General features: G+C 35.4%; 1 protein-coding gene across 2 annotated transcripts in view; it reads right to left on the reverse strand.

The window, feature by feature from the left end:
• LOC150089498 (O-acyltransferase like protein-like) overlaps window positions 1-16,653 on the reverse strand; it is a 201,657-nt gene that overhangs the window by 43,380 nt on the left and 141,624 nt on the right. The window contains exon 13 of one of the 2 annotated variants that reach the window (XR_016546670.1): window positions 14,321-14,444. The exons of the other annotated variant lie outside the window; for it this stretch is intronic. The gene's annotated coding sequence lies outside the window, so the exon portion shown is untranslated. The remainder of the gene's footprint in view (window positions 1-14,320; window positions 14,445-16,653) is intronic. 2 annotated transcript variants of the gene reach the window in all.

Below are 16,653 nucleotides of genomic sequence, written 5' to 3' on the forward strand. Positions count from 1 at the left end.
CAAATATTCCAGAAAAATTTATTCTAAAAATTTGCATATAGAATTTACTTCTTTATTAATATTTGTTGTTGACCTTCTGCTTTGCTCAATAGCTGAGTGATTATTACAGAGGAATGATTTGACGTAACGATCCGGATCAAATTGAAGCAATGGTTTTCCATTTAGATGTATGGTCATCATAATCTGCAATATGTTTAATTGTCATTGATGATTAAGCTTCACACCAGCCATAAGATAAATAAATTCAATACTCTAACTAAAAACACTTTATTTACAATAAAGTTTATTGTTTGTGTGTCTGTGCCACACAGTAGACATATGCTGCTGAGGAAGGAGACTGCTGCCTCCGAAAGCTACAGCAAATTTTATCGCTTTTAATTTCTAGGGTTTTAGTATATTTTATCAGTGTTATTTATTTTTATTGTAAATACATATCTATTTTATATTTATTTTATTGTAAATAAAGTATTTTTAGTTACAGTATTGAATTTATTTATCTTCCGGCTGGTGTGAAGCTTAATCATCAACATGAATTGTCCCAGCCTTGTAGGCCTATTTAGAGATATGTTTAATTGTCACAATATTATTCAATATGCTGAAAGCTCGCTCAGCTTCAGCACTGCTAGTCACAATGGTTTCAAAGATATTTCTGACTTTCTTAAGTGAAGAGGGGATTTCATTCGATTTTAAAGATACTCTGTCTTTGAAAAATCTCTAAAACCATTAATGTTTATTTCATATTTTATCAGAAAACTTAAATTTCTTATTCATTTTTCACTGTCTTGCCAAGGAGTCGAAAGTAAGTTCTTTCATATTCCATGACTCCGGGTAGCATATGTTTAAAATTTCTTTCAATTCCTCATCATGAATAGTATCATTATTTTCTTTATTTCATTTAAAATTACTCTGTTGCATTAATAGCTTATCCTTAATAACTTGTCATGAGGTAATTTTTTAAATATGTTCTTACTTTTGATTTTGATTCCTTCAAATTATTCCAACTAAGAAATACTTCTCTAGGTTTAGGCCCAAGTGGAAGTCAGATGAACTAATGAGACTCGTGGCAGAGAAGAAAAATGCATGGGATGCACATAAATTGTGTCAGGCGACACAGAAGCCTATGGTAGATACAAGCTAGTTTGTCATCAAGTCACAAAGAAGGTTAGGCAAGGGAAGGCAGATTATGAAAAATCTTTGGCAAAGGATGCAAAGAAAAACAACAAAGACTTCTTTACTTATATAAACTCAAAAAGGAAGGGGATGAATCAGATTGGTCCACTTGATATCAATGGTTTGACTATAGTTGATCATTCTCAGATAGCTGCCGAACTAAATGAGTATTTTGCATCTACATTCACACATGAGGAGTTATTCAAGGAGGAGAGGGCCAGATGTTTAGCAAACTCTAACAGGGAGTTAAATGATTTTGTAATAACTGAGAGCAAAGTGGAGGAGAAACTGTTGAAGTTAAACATAAGAAAGGCGCCTGGGGTAGATGGGATCTATCCAGTTATATTAAAGGAGCAGGGACGTGCCCTCTGGATAGGCAAGGTAGGACAAACTAAAATTATAAATATTAATTATTAAATATAAAAAGTAAATGATTTCCAATTCATTATAAAAATATTAATTTAATGCATGAAATTTAATGTATTATTTAGTAAATGGGTATATTTTGCAGTTAGACAGGCACAATTTCCCTGTGCCTTTCAAACTCAATACATATACTAACACGTTACATTGTTAAACCCGTGCCATGTTAAGCAGCTCCAGATGCATGAAATACCCTGTTATAAAGGCAGAATAATTCCTGCCTTTGCTTCAGTGTGCCATTGGCCTTTGCAGAGTGAGGAGTGTATGCATGTGTGTTGTTGCATCATTTGCCTCTAGTGATAGAGCTGATACATTTCAAAATTTATCCCTTTTCAAATATGGACAGTGAGTCTTAAAAATTTTTCTAATCTGTCTTATGAAGAAAAGTCTAATGTGATTAAAAGTGGAAGACCAACATCAGAACTGAAATAACTTTAACAGCGTAAAGGGACAAAAATAATACGAACGTTTCAAACCGCGTGGAACAGCAAGAAAGATTGGTTGTGCGGATGTATTACAACAAATAGACTCTTTTGTTTCCCATGCTTGTTGTTATTTTCTGTATCCAGTGAAAGTGTGTGGGTAAGAACCAGATATTGTGATTTAAATAATTTGTCTAATGCTTTAAGTAAACACGAAAGATCTGCTGCACATTATGAAAGCCAAATATCACTGAAAACATTTGGATCTACATGAATCGACTTAAGCTGAAAAAACTTAGTGTTGAAATTCGCAATGAAAAGGTAAAGGAGAATAGAGATATACTGCAAAAATTAATATCTGCTACTTGCTTTTTTAAACAAGAACTTACTTTTCACAGTAATAATGAAGGCAAATCCTCTTTAAATTGTGGAAACTATATTGAGTTACTGAACTACACTGCGAAATTTTATGAAAAATTGGAACAACATTTACAGATATCATCTGTTTTTTCTGGTGTTTCTAACAAGATCCAAAATGACTTGATTGAAGCAGTAGGAACAGCTATAGAAAATAATATTAAAGAAGAGATCACAAGATCCCCATTCACTGCTATAGAAGTGGATAAAATGACTGATATTTCAAATACAGCTCAGTGCTCTACAGTTTTAAGATATGTATTGGATTCTGAAATTAAAGAAGCCTTCATAGGATTTGACAAACTTAAAGACAGAACAGCTACTTGTATAACAGAATGTATATTTAAAAATTTAGAAAAATACAACATCTGTGCTGATAAACTTATAGCACAGATGTTGTGCTATAAGTTTATCATATGATGGAGCATCAATAATGGCATCATTAAGCATAAATGGCATTCAAGCTAAAGTAAGAGAAAAGGCACCATCAGCATTATTTACCCATTGCTATGCTCACAAGTTGAATCTTGTTCTGTCTCAGTCAGTGAAATTCATATCTGAATGCACAATATTTTTCAAGACCATTGAGGGACTTGCCTCATTTTTCAGTCACTCTACAAAACGAACGCAATTTCTTGATGACATATTGCAGGAACACATTCCAAAGGCTGCACCGAACGAGATGGAGTTCTAACTGAAAATTACTTTACAAAGTACTTTACACTACCATAGTGACCTTTGCAAACTTTTCAACAGCATTAACAGCAATCCTTTATTGTGGGATTCAGATGCCTTTGTGAGGAGCAATGGATTTTATAATTGGTTAATGCAAGATTCAACATACTTTCTTCTTATGGTTTATGATAAAAATTTCATTAAAACTGACACACTCTTTAAAATCTTACAAACTAAAATTATAGATATTTCATACTGCATTGGAAGAATCAATGAACAATAAATTCACTGATGATCTCCGCAGATATTTTAATGATATGAGAAGTTTGAAGAACATTTCAAAGAAAATAACTTCACTGAATCAAAATGTTGTACAAAACGTCCAATTAAAGAAGAAAGAGAAAGAATATTCTGTCTAATATTGAATGATATCTTGAAGAATATGGAAGCAAGATAATTTCAGAAAATGAGTTTAAAAATTTACAATTTATTTCATTAGTCGATAGTAAAAAGCTTAAAAAAACTAGCTAGTCATATTGATAAGGATGCATTAGAAAGTTTAGAAAAGAATTATGGTGACAACTCCAATGTCATAAGGCTCAAAACTGATCTAGCTGGTATTTATAATGCACAAGTGTTCCTGGATAAATCAATTCAAAATTTGTTTACGTTCATGTTTCAAAATGGACTCGAACAAATGTTCCTTCAAAGCAGTGAAGCTGCTGCAATTGATTTTAACAATTCCAGCTGCAACAGTTTCTATTTGAGGTCATTTTCAGCTTTGAAAAGAATCAAAAGCTTCACCAGAAATACAATGAAAAATGAAAGGCTTTCGTCACTTGCTTTAATTTCCACTGAAAAGGAAAGATTAATTAAAATGGCACAAAGTTCAACTAACAATTTCTATTAAAAAGTGACCGATATTTTTAGTACTAGCAAAGAGAAAAGAATGGAGTTCATCTACAAATAAAACTGTGAGTAAATATTTTTACATATTATTTTACAGCAACAAAGCCTTTTGCTTACAATTTACTTTACAAATTCCTACTGCTTACCCTGAGTATTTACTCACAGCATGTGCCTGTAAAGGAGGTGGCAAAGAAAGTAAGCAAACCCTTACCCATAATTATGAGAGCATCCTTGGACTCAGGGGAAGGCCTCATGAACTGGAGATATGTAAATGTATCTCCAATTCACAAAGGGGGATCAAAAGGTGACACGAGTAATTACAGACCTGTTAGTTTGACTTCTGTTCCAGGGAAAATAATGGAGTCACTGGTTAAAGAAGCATTGCAGGATCATCTAGACAAGACTGCAGTAATAATTCAGACACAGCATGAGTTTGTTAAGGGAAAGTCTTTGTCTGACCAATTTGATTGGATACTATGATGTGGTCACAAAGGAACTGGATGCAAAAAATTATTTTGATATATACTTGGATTTCAGGAAAGCTTTTGATACTGTTGCACATGGAAGACTACTGTACAAATTGGAGCAGTATGGCATTAAGGGCAAGTTGCTACAATGGATAAAATGATGGTTGAGTGGGAGAAGACAGAATGGTAATCAATAGATACTGCTCTACGTGGACTAATGTTATTAGTGTTGTTCCTCAGGGTTCGGTGTTGGGACCACTGTTGTTTTGTACATTTATCAATGATATTAATGAAGGTATATCTGGCTTAATGTCCAAGTTTGTAGATGATACAAAGGTTTACAGGTTTGTTAATAACAGTAATGACAGTATGATGCTGCTGCAACAGGATCTGGAAAAGTTTGGTAGATGGGCTGAGAAGTGGCAACTGAAGTTTAACATTGACAAATGCAAAGTACCCCAAAGAAATGTACCAACTGGGTATCAGTATCAGGCAATTTTTATTCTCCAATACTGAGGGTATTGGAGAATGAGAGAGACCTGGGGGTAATTGTGCAGTCAGATACGAAGTTTTCTGACCAGTGCAGATAGACTGCCAGAGTAGGTCATGGGGTCTTGTCAATGATATACAGGAATTTTGCGAGCAGGGATAAGGAGGTAATTATCCCCTTATATAAGGCAATGGTCAGGCTACACCTTGAGTACTGCATACATGTCTGGAAACCTCATTTTAGGAAGGATGTAGAGTTGCTAGAATGAGTACAGAGAAGGGCACAAGACTGGTGAAGGGAACAAAGGGGGTGCTCTTATGAATAAGGCTTAAGTACTGCAAATTGCAGCTTCTGGAGACTAGGCAAAATGGTGCAAGGCAATCTGATTGAGCTGTATAAGGCCTTGAATGGATTGAGCAGGCTCAATGCTGATGGGATTCTTCCTTTTGCTCAAATTACAAACCTGAGGGGGCATTGATTCAAACTGAGGAAAGACAGTTGTAGAATAGATGTGCAGAAGTTTGCCTTTAGCCAGCGGGTAGTTGATTGCTGGAACACACTTCTATTTGTTATTGTGGAAGTTGATAGTTAAATAAATTCAAGGCTTGATAACCATTTGGATCGAATGAATCAGTGAAATGGGAAGGGTTTTTTTTTTTTTTTTTTTCTTTTGGCTGATGCTGTATAAGTTTGCTTTCTTGCATCATACTAATGGTATTGTTAATGCTATTATTTGATGCAGTCTCCTTTTAAATGAATGTATTTTTTCCAGTAATGCTCCTGATTCGTGATCCTAGTTTTATATCCACTTTATTGAAGGTCCTGGAAAAAAAAAAAAAGGAGTATGTAGCCACTATCACCTCACATATGACTCAAATTTGATTCTAAACAGTTGGTTTTTAATTCTGAGTGGGAACAGGTGGAGATCAGATGGGGCTAGATCTGGCCCGTATGGGTGGTGAAGTGATAATTTATAGCCAGCTTGATGAACTGCAGCCGTAGCAACAGCCAATGAGTGAACAGGTACACAACCCCTTTAGTAACACGACCTTAGAACTTTAGAAACACAACCCCTTTAGTCATCTCTCCTGACATCTGATTGTATTTTTAATTTAGTTGCTAAGTTAGCATAGTAATGGCGCCTCCGTAGCCAGGTGGGAAGGAGCAGCAGTGTGTAGCACAGGCTTCTTGATTAGACCGGGGTTTGAGCCCGTCACCACCAAATATGGGGGATGGGGAAAGGTCAGGGAATGACCACTGCATATCCCGGAGCAATATGGCCTTAGTTGCTAATGCTCCTAAAAACCAAATAACAAACAAACAACAAACAGCATAGTAATGTCTGTTTATTGTTTGTCCCTGCGCAAGATAATCTACCTTCCTTTATTAAATCCTTTGAATGAAAGGATTTTAATTGCTAAAGTCTCATCTTATGGAAAATTCACTTGACATAACAGGTTAGTGCATTAGCATCATGTATTTTTATGTAATAGAATCATCAAAATGGTGCAATGGCATCATTTTTATCATCTCATATTGTGAATATCTTCACTAGTTGCCTGATATTGCACTACCTTGAATAAGCAACGCTTCACCAGTGGAGAAGACTATTGTTACTTATTCTTGGTAGATACCCACCCAGATGGCCTTTCAAGACTATTTGGTCTCTCATCAGTGGGTGGGTAGGTACCCTGGTGTTGCAATAAGTGACAACCCAGTTATGAAGTATAACTTCAAAATATGAGAGATGCCAGATGGTGTTGCTTATTCGAGGTAGTGCAATATCATGCAACTCATTGTGAAGGTATTCACAATATGAGATATCATAAAAACGATACCAATTCATTATTTTGGTGATTCACTTACAAACATGATGCTAATGCACTAACCTCTTATGTCAAGTGAATTTTCTGTAAGTTGAGGCTTTAGCCCTTAAAATCCTTTCAGCCTCTACTGTTGCACACCATTTGGCGTGTCACATAATGTGAAGCTATACTTCATAACTGGGTTGTCACTTATTGCAACACTAGGGTACATGTTCGCCCACCAATGAAAGGTCAATAAGCTTCAAAACAGTGCCGTGGGGGGCTTGATGCTGTCTGGAATTTCCAAGAATAGGTAACGACAATCTTCCCTACTGGGGACAAGTTGCCTATTCGAGGAGTTTATGAGTTTATTTAGTGGTGTGTGTTGGAGGAGTTACTGTCCCTTTCATTCTTCTACACTGTTTCTTTTCTTCTTCTGCTCCTACTATTACTTTCCTCTACTTTTTGCTTTTCTATGTCTGATAAGGACAAGTGGATAATAGAGCTATCATCCCACACATACAAATAGCCTTGAAACAGCTATCCGGGTGGTGATACCCCAAGAATAAGTAACAATAGTCTTCTCCACTGGTGAAACATTGCTCATTCGTGATAATGCAGTATCAGGCAACTCACTGTGAAGGTATTCACAGGTATGATAAAAATGATGCCATTTCAGTGATTCACTTAACGTACAAATGTGATACCAATGCACTAACCTGTTATATCCCTTTGAATTTCAGAAGACAGAGCTGCCTGCCAATAGGACTGACTTTGTAATTGCCTTTGAAGGTTATGAAGCAGCATACTTCCACTGTTTTTATTGCAGTTTTAACTCAGGTTGGTAGTGATAAAGCCACATGTCCCATCTACAGTTACATATCTGACCAGAAAGTTTTCAGGATCTGCTTGATACGAAAAAGTTGCTTTGAAGTTTTGAATAGAAGATATCAGGTGTCAAAAGGTTGAGCTCCCCTATTGTACAGAAACTTTTGTCATAATTCATTTGACAGAATATTTTGCACCTATTCAATTGTGATGCCTGGAGCTTCTAATATTTCTCTAACACGAACTTGTCAATCATCCGTCACCAAGTCATGAACTTGATTCCTGTTTTCTGGAGTGGTTCATGTTGATAGGTATCCATTGTGCTGTTTATCTTCAATGCTGGTTCAGCCATCCAACTTTTGACAGTTGCATAAGATAGGGCAGATTCTCCTAATGTATTTTGGTTACATTAGGAGAATTACTCATTTTTGTAAAGACATTTTATTACAGTTTGATATTCAACTATTCCATTTTATAAAGGCTTGAACTTCAATGGTATAAAAAAAGTGTTGTAAGTTATGAAATTTGCATTCATACACTTAGCTTAGCATTTACATTTAATCTAATTAGTATTAGATTAATGGTATTCTTAAGCATTGATTCTATTCTAAACAATGATAAATTGAATTAAGAGAAGACCATCATTTAATAACTATTAGAATATAGTTTATTTTTTGTTTTTTAGGAGCATTAGCAACTAAGGCCATATTGATCTGGGAATATGCGGTGGTCATTCCCTGACTTTTCCGCATTCTCTGTATTTGGTGGTCACGGGCTCGAACCCTGGTCTAATCAAGAAGCGTATGCTACGCACTGAAGCTACTGCCCACCTGGCTACGGAGGTGCCTAGAATATAGTTATACTTATATTAGACTGATATGATTGTTTAATAACCATGAGATATAGACTGAAATGCAAGACTACAGACTGTATGCATTAATACACACACACACACACACACACACACACACACACACACACACACACACACACACACACACACACACACACACACACACACACTCTGGTCTGTTGTATATATTAATGTACACAGTCTAGATTGTTATGTTTCATTTGGGTGGATTCTGGGATCAAGGCTACAGCATGTGGCTGTGTATTTCTGACGATCTTCATAGCAGGTTAGTTTTGAAATAATTTTTAGGTTTTTTTTTAATTTTTTTAAAATTTATTTTTTTAAATACTAAATTGTAGTTAATACATAGTTTGAATTCCTATAATCACATAGGCTAGTTTATTTTTGTATTTCGATAAGTATTTGGAAATCTACAGCTTAATATTCAAGTAACTTTTGATATTGATATTTTGGCAGGAACTTCATATTAACTTAAATTTAACTTCATTTGTGGTTAAAAGTTTTGTCAGTAGTATAACTTCTGCAATACTTTGTTAATTTAAATTCCATAGTATATTGTAAGTTTAAAATTATAAAGTATCTGGAAAGCTACAGCTTAATATTCAGATAGCTATTATTGTTAATTTGGAGAGAACTTTGTAACTTTCATTCGGTAGCTTATATTTAACTTCTTTAGTAGTTAAAAGTTTTGTCAACAGTTTTAATTTCTGCAATATTTTAACATAAATTCTGTAATATATTGTAAATTTAAATGTCATAATCTTTCTATTGTTCATATTTTACTTAAATAATGGTTGCTACAAAATCCACTTAAATATAAAGTCCAAGGATATCGTGACCCAGACCTGTGAGCATTTCTGGTGTCAGTTGTGAGACTGTCATTTCTTTGCCTGTGGTATGTATTCTCAGGCTGGCCTAGTAGACAGACTTAGCTCAACAGACGATTCTTTTCTTTTCAACCGACGCAAAGAGTATACTGATCTCAAATTAGAATTTTGTGTGTTGTGAGAATTTAAGTCATTGAAGAAACAAGTGCTTGCCTTAGAAACAAATGTAATTGGGTGCTCATCAGGGACTCAAGTATCTCATGACCCGCCGAGTTATGCAACCCCGATTCAGGTCCCAGAAAAGAATAGTCAAGTGCAGACTGCTCTGGTTGAAGGTGAACTAGTTTTATTGGGAGATTCTATTGTCAGGGAAATAAGGGAAACCGGGGCTCGAACCCCGGTCTAATCAAGAAGATGTGCTACACACTGTTGCTCCTGCCCACCTAGCTATGAAGGCACCAATATTATTGGTATATCAGAGACTTGGTGTCACACAGGTGTAAGGAATGTAGAATTTGAATTTTGGGAGTACAATGTGTACAGAAAGGACAGACAGGATAGGAAGGAAGGAGAGGTAATGCTGTTAGTTAACATAAACATAAAATCCTAGGCAGTGCATCCAGTTAACATGGGTGGACACTGCAATGTTGAGTCAGTTTGGTGTGACATATAACATTTTGTTTACACTGGGTAAACAAAAATGAGGGTAGGAGTGTGTTATAAGCCAAATGACTCCGATGAGTACAATGAACAGCTATACAGAGAAGGCCAATAAAGCAGAATGTCTTATAATGGGGGATTTAACTTTTCAGATATTAACTGGAACTTGTGGATTGGTCACTTGCACACTAGCAAGACTTTTGTGGATTTATTAGATGATTGTTTTCTACAGCAGCATGTTGAAGAGGCAACCAGAGGGAATGATACTCTTGATCTGATTATCCGCAGTGATTATTCATGAATTAAGAATGTGCAGCTAAAGGAAACCCCCTGGTAGCAGTGATCACCGTGTATTGATGTGAGATTTATTTACAGATGTAACTACTATCAGGGGTTAATGGGAAGGGTTTTTGTTTTCGTAAAAGTGACTATAGTGGTCTCAGACAGTTTTTAAATTCTCCACATTGGGACCAACTGATGATGTTACCAACAGTAAATTCTAAATGGGAAGCATTCAAGGAATTAATCTTCGAAGCTACTAGGCTTTTCATACCAACTAAGAAATACTTTCAAGATTTGGGCCTAAATGGATGTCAGACGAACTAATGAGACTCGTGGCAGCGAAGAAAAATGCTTATGGTAGATATAAGTTAGTCTGCAATCAATTCGCAAAGGAGGTTAGGCAAGCAAAGGCGGATTATGAGAAATCTTTGGCAAAGAATGCAAAGAAAAACAGCAAAGACTTCTTTACTTATGCAAACTCTAGAACAACAGTTCCCAAACGGTGGTTTGCAAACTCCAAGGGATTTCAGGGGGTTCACACTAAAAATTGTGTAATGGTATCTGCTTAGATTTACATAGGTATATTTGTGTAAACTACAAAATAATTGAATATTTATTTATGCAGTTCAATTCAAAATTTATATTTAGTTGTGGTTTGGGTCATGCACCCTTACATAGTGAGCATGTGCGACAGGATGTTACTGGGGGATTGGGTGTGAACGTGCATATTTGTATCGCACCGTTCAGTTATGTCAAACAAACGAGAACTATGTTCAGAGCATATAAGCTAAATGGTTTGCAATAAAAATAATATGTTGAAAGGGATTTGCAAGTCAAAAAAAGGTTGGTAACTGCTGCTCTATAAGGAAAAAGATGAATCAGATTGGTCCATTTGATATCAATGGTTCAATTGTTGATAATCCTGTTCAGGTACTGACAAACTGAATGAGTATTTTGCATCTACATTCATACATGAGGAGTTATTTAGGGAGGGGAATGCCAAAAGTTGATCAAACTCTAACAGGGAGCTAAAGTACTTTGTAATAATTGTGAGTAAAGAGGAGGATAAATTGGTGAAGTTATACATAAGAAAGGCACGTAATGTGGATGTGTTCTATCCAGTTATATTCAAGGAGACAGCAAAAGAAGTAAGAAAACCCTTACCCATAATTATGAGGGCATCCTTGGATTCACAGGAGGTTCCCACAGAATGGAGAAGTGCAAATATAACCCCTATTCAAAAAGGAAGTTCAAATGGTGACATGAATAATTACCGACCTGTTAGTTTAACCTCTATTCCGGGGAAAATTATGGAGTCACTGGTTAAAGAAGCATTTCAGGATCTTCTAGAAAAGACTGCAGTTGTAGTTCAGACACAGCATGGGTTTGTTAGCCTTGTCTGACCAATTTGATTGGATACTATAATGTGGTCACAAAGGAACTGGATGCAAAAAATAATGTTCATATCCTATACTTGCATTTCAGGAAACCTTTTGATACTGTTGCACATTAAAGACTACTTTATAAATTGGAGTAGTGAAGCATTAAGGGAAATTTTCCACTATGGATAAATGGATGGTTGAGTGGGAGAAGACAGAGAGTGGTAATCAATGGACTCTGCTCTTTGTGGACTAATGTTATTAGTGGAGTGCTCCAGGGGTCCGTGTTGAGCCCATTGTTGTTTTCTATATTTATTAATGATATTGATGAAGTTATAACAAGCTTAATGTCCAAGTTTACAGGTGATACGAAGGTTGGCAGGGTTGTTAATGACAATAATGACAGCATGCTATTGCAACAGGATCCATAAAAGTTGAGCAGAGAATGACAACTGAAGTTTAACATTGAGAAATGCAAAAACATACCAACTGTGCGGTACTACACTCAGTTTAGTGGAGAATGAAAAGGACCTGGGGATAACTGTGCAGTCAGGCTGCCAGAGTAGCTCATGTGGTCTTGTCTTGTCAATGATATACAGGAATTTTGTCATCAGGATAAGGCAGTGATTATCCCATTGTATAAGGCCATGGTCAGGCCACGCACCTTGAGTATTGCATACAGGTCTGGAGGTATCATTTTAGGAAGGATGTAGAGCTACAGGAATGAGTACAGAGAAGGGCAATGAGATTGGTGAGGAGAAAAATGTGTTGCTTTTACCAAAGAATGACTTAAGTTCTGCAAATTGCAGAATCTGAAAACTAGGTACCTGCGAGGTGCATAAATTCTTAAATGGCTTGACCAAGCTCAGTGCTGATGGGATTCGTCCCCTTGCTCAGATTGCACACATGAAGGGACATAAATTCAAGTCGAGGAAAGATAGTTGTAGAATAGATGTGTGGAAATTTGCCTTTAGCCAGCAGGTGGCTGATTGCTGGAATAATTGGTTATTGTGGAATTTATAGCTTAAATAAATTCATGGAAGAATTGGACAAACTTTTGGGAAAAATGGATGGGTGAAATGGGAAGGATTTTTTTTTTTTGGCTGATACTGTATAAACTTGCTTTCTGGCATCATATGCCTCAACTGGTGGTAATGGTAAAGCTTGGGATACAAACCTAACCATGTAAGATTCTAAGGTGGATTGCTGGGTGACTGCACGGCAGAAGGTACAGGGGGGTTATGATTAATGGATATTCTTCAGATTTGTGTAATGTCGGGAGTGGGATCTCTCAAGGATCGGTTCTTGAACTACTCTTGTTTCTCGTTTTCACAAATGACATCAACAAAGGGATAGAAGGCATGATGTCAAAATTTGCAGACAAAGATTGGCAGAGTCGTTAATGATCAGTGCCAAGCAGCACTTTTTCAGGATGACTTGAACAGGCTTTGAAGATGGTCAGAAAAGTGGCAGTTACATTTTAATGCTGCTAAATGCAAGGTCTTACACTTGGGGAATAGCAACCCCAAAATAAATTATACACTTGGTGTGGTTGAAATTAAAAACAGTGGAGGAGGAAAGGGATAATATGGGCAGATATGAAGTTTTCTGAACAGTGTAAACAGGCAGCCAGGAAAGCCCATGGTGTCCTATTGATGATTTATCGAACATTATCCTGTAGAGATAGGGAGATCATAATCCCACTATATAAGGCAATTGCAAGACCACATTTGGAATACTGTGTTTAAGTATAGCGATCTCATCTGAAAAAAGACATTGAGCTTCTTGAAAGGATCCAAAGGCATGCATATTAAATGATGAGATTGGCAAAAGGATGACCATATGAAGAAACACTCCAGTTATGTGGGCTGCAGAGTTTGGCAACCAGGCACCTCAGAGGTGACCTGATTGAGGCTTATAACACTCTGAGAGGGATTAGTTCACTGTTAATGAAGAATTCTGGAACTACAGGTTATAAATTCAAATTACAGGGGTTGAGGTTTAGATTAGATATTGGGAAGTTTTCTTTTAGCCAGTGAGTCATTGATTGTTGGAACAAGTTGCCCTCACAGGTGGTTGAGGCTGATGGTTTGATTTTGAGTATTAAGTTACCTGTGTGAGGAGAGAAACATATAATTTGTATTTTCTTATCTACTTTTTTTCCAGTGCAGTAAAAGCCTGTGGCTGTCTTGCACTATATGGTGAATACTATTACTATTTAACACACACGCGCACGCACGCGCACACACATGCACACACACACACCACTTATCCTATTTCTTGTAGTTTTACTCAGAGTTAATTGTTTCACTGACACTGCACCCAAAGTTCTTTTTTAGTGGTATAGTGCACAGGAACTCAAAATGGAAAAAATTAAAATTTTGAGCACTTCAACCTGTATAAAATAAAATCTGACTATAATTACTAAAGGAATAACAGATAATTATGAGAAATTTCATGGTACTTCTGCACCACTTCTTCATTGATTGTACAACAGGAAAAGGTTTTTACTACACTGCCTTTAAAATATCAGTAATATTGTCTAAAGTAATTAAAGTATGTCATGCATTATTAATTTAATTAAAGGATAACTGATTAAAATTAATACAGCAATTGTCAATTAATGGATAAATGTTGAATAAATAAAATTAGTAATAATTAACAAATAACTAATAAATAATTCCCAATGTACCTGAATAGCTGTCTTTATTACACTGTCAACTTCATGCACTAAGGCACACAGGTTGATTTCAGCTGATTTTGAGTGTTAAGTTTACAGTGATTCTCAACTTTTTTCAGCCAACTTTTTTGAATCCCTTCATGAAAATCAATTTTTTTTTTAAATTTTAAAAATAATTTATCCAATAAAATACAGAATAACTTTTATCTACAAGAACAATTTAATAATATTTTTTGTATAAAACTAGTTGAAGAAATATTTACTGTGTATACAAATTTATTAGCATTTTGAAAATCGTATCCTTGAATTTATAATTTTTTTTTTCTGTTTTCTCAAAGTAAAACATGTATAATTGTCTACTCACATAAAACTGTACTGCTCTATGTTAAAAGATTTTTGGAATCATGTGAAAGAACACAGCTTGCCAAGATAGTCTTGTCTCCTTTGCAGTGTGTGTGTTGGGGATCAGCAATGAAGAGTTCTGCCTCACTTTTTTTTTGTCTTCAGACTCCACTGGGTAAACAAATAACTAACTCCATTAGTGGCTTACATAGCATAGGACTACAGCTTTTCACACACCTTTGGCAAGTTTAAAGGTTAATGAAGTATTCTTAGGTGTTTCAGATGATGGTGTATTGTGGCACTTGATGAAATGAGATCTCCAGCAGATAAAGTCCGTTTTCCATCATATTTTCATTGTATTCAATCATTTATCTTTTGGCATTTCAGTTAAAAAATTCAAAAAACTTGGAGGTAAGTGTCACAAAAGAAACAAGGTCATCTAGGCAAAAAAGTGCACTTTCATTATTCCAAAAAATAATTCCTTTCTACTTCATTGCAGGATAGTGTTACGTGATTAGACTATATTTTCTGTATATATAACCTCACACACTTATAAATGCATAACTGTATTAATCTGAAAAACTATTCAGTATTCTATTTAACCTATTTCCATAAATAAACAAGAAATTTACTGAGATTTTAGATTTAAACAAAATATTTATATTGGCATATAAGGAAATATAAAAGTTTGTACAGTATTTTCTATATAATATGTACTTATTATATAAATATACACATATGAAATAAATTATATATGTATAATTAATATAGTTTATTTATAAGTATAATTATTTTAAATAAGCAATTCTACAAGTTTTGTGGAGGTGGGGGATAGTCTTAATAAGGATGGAGAATTTTTTTTTTTAGCTGGTGTTTGTATAAGCATTTCTGCTTTGCATCATATTGCCAATACTAATACCCCACTAGGGACCACTACTAAGGTTCAAGTCCACTGAGATAATTATATGTCAGTCCATGTTTTGAATCTGCTCCTATGGTATCAGCAGTTAGCTTTCTATCATGAGGCAATTCGTTGGGCTTTTAATTGTGTAAGAGAATTAGAAATTATGTTAATAGGAATACCAGAGGGAAAAGGATGGGTCTTTACTCTGACTATTACTCTAGCATTCAGAAAACAAAAATGAGAAGAGGGGTATGTTATAGGCCAAATGACTGCAATGAGTATAAGGAACACCTATATATAAAAATAGAGTGGACCAGTAAATCAGAATGTCCTATAATGGTAAGACAATCATGCAACAGAAAAACATTATACTCTGCAGCAGTGAGCAAAAAAGGAAGAATTTTTTACCAAGGAGAAGTAATATAAAAGATGTTCAATTGGTTGAACTAAAAAAGGTTCTTCTTCCACCTCTGCATAATAAAGTTTGGATTAATGAAGAGTTTTGTTAAGGTTCTGTATAAAGAAGTAATTTTCACTGGGTCTCAAATATAAACTTCATCAAAGATGATGTATGTGAAACAAAATTACAGGATACTGAACTAGCAGCTTGGTGATCATTTCAAAGCAGTTATGCACAAATTTCTTGGAAGAAGAAAAAGATAATTATCCATCTCTGGTATCAACTTTACTGCAACATGATAAAGATACGTGTGTATGTGTGGTAGGGGGGGTGATTTCAGGATTTTCTAAATGAGTAGACTAAAGCAGAGTTCTGGGGAATGATTAAGTTTAATTATCAGGTAGTAGAGAAATCCATAGTATTCTGATCAGGAGACTACAGCCTTTAGTCTCTAACTGCTCCACGAAGATATGATCTTGCCAAGTATCTTTGAAATATTTATTTTCTTCATTCTGTCTCAGTTTTTTCCTCAAAATTTGAAGATATATCTGATGAGCAAGGGAAATGCTAGCATCAGGATAATCCATGAGGGAAAAGAGGTACCAAAGTTGCTTGGATATTGCAAAGATGGGAGATTATGGCTGGTTCTCAAGAGAGAAAGCAAAATGAAATAAAAGAAAAAGTGGCACACATTTGTAA

This window comes from Mastigoproctus giganteus, chromosome 2 (genome assembly GCF_048544385.1).
Source record: "Mastigoproctus giganteus isolate SK-2022 chromosome 2, ASM4854438v1, whole genome shotgun sequence".
NCBI classification, from domain to species: domain Eukaryota; kingdom Metazoa; phylum Arthropoda; class Arachnida; order Uropygi; family Thelyphonidae; genus Mastigoproctus; species Mastigoproctus giganteus.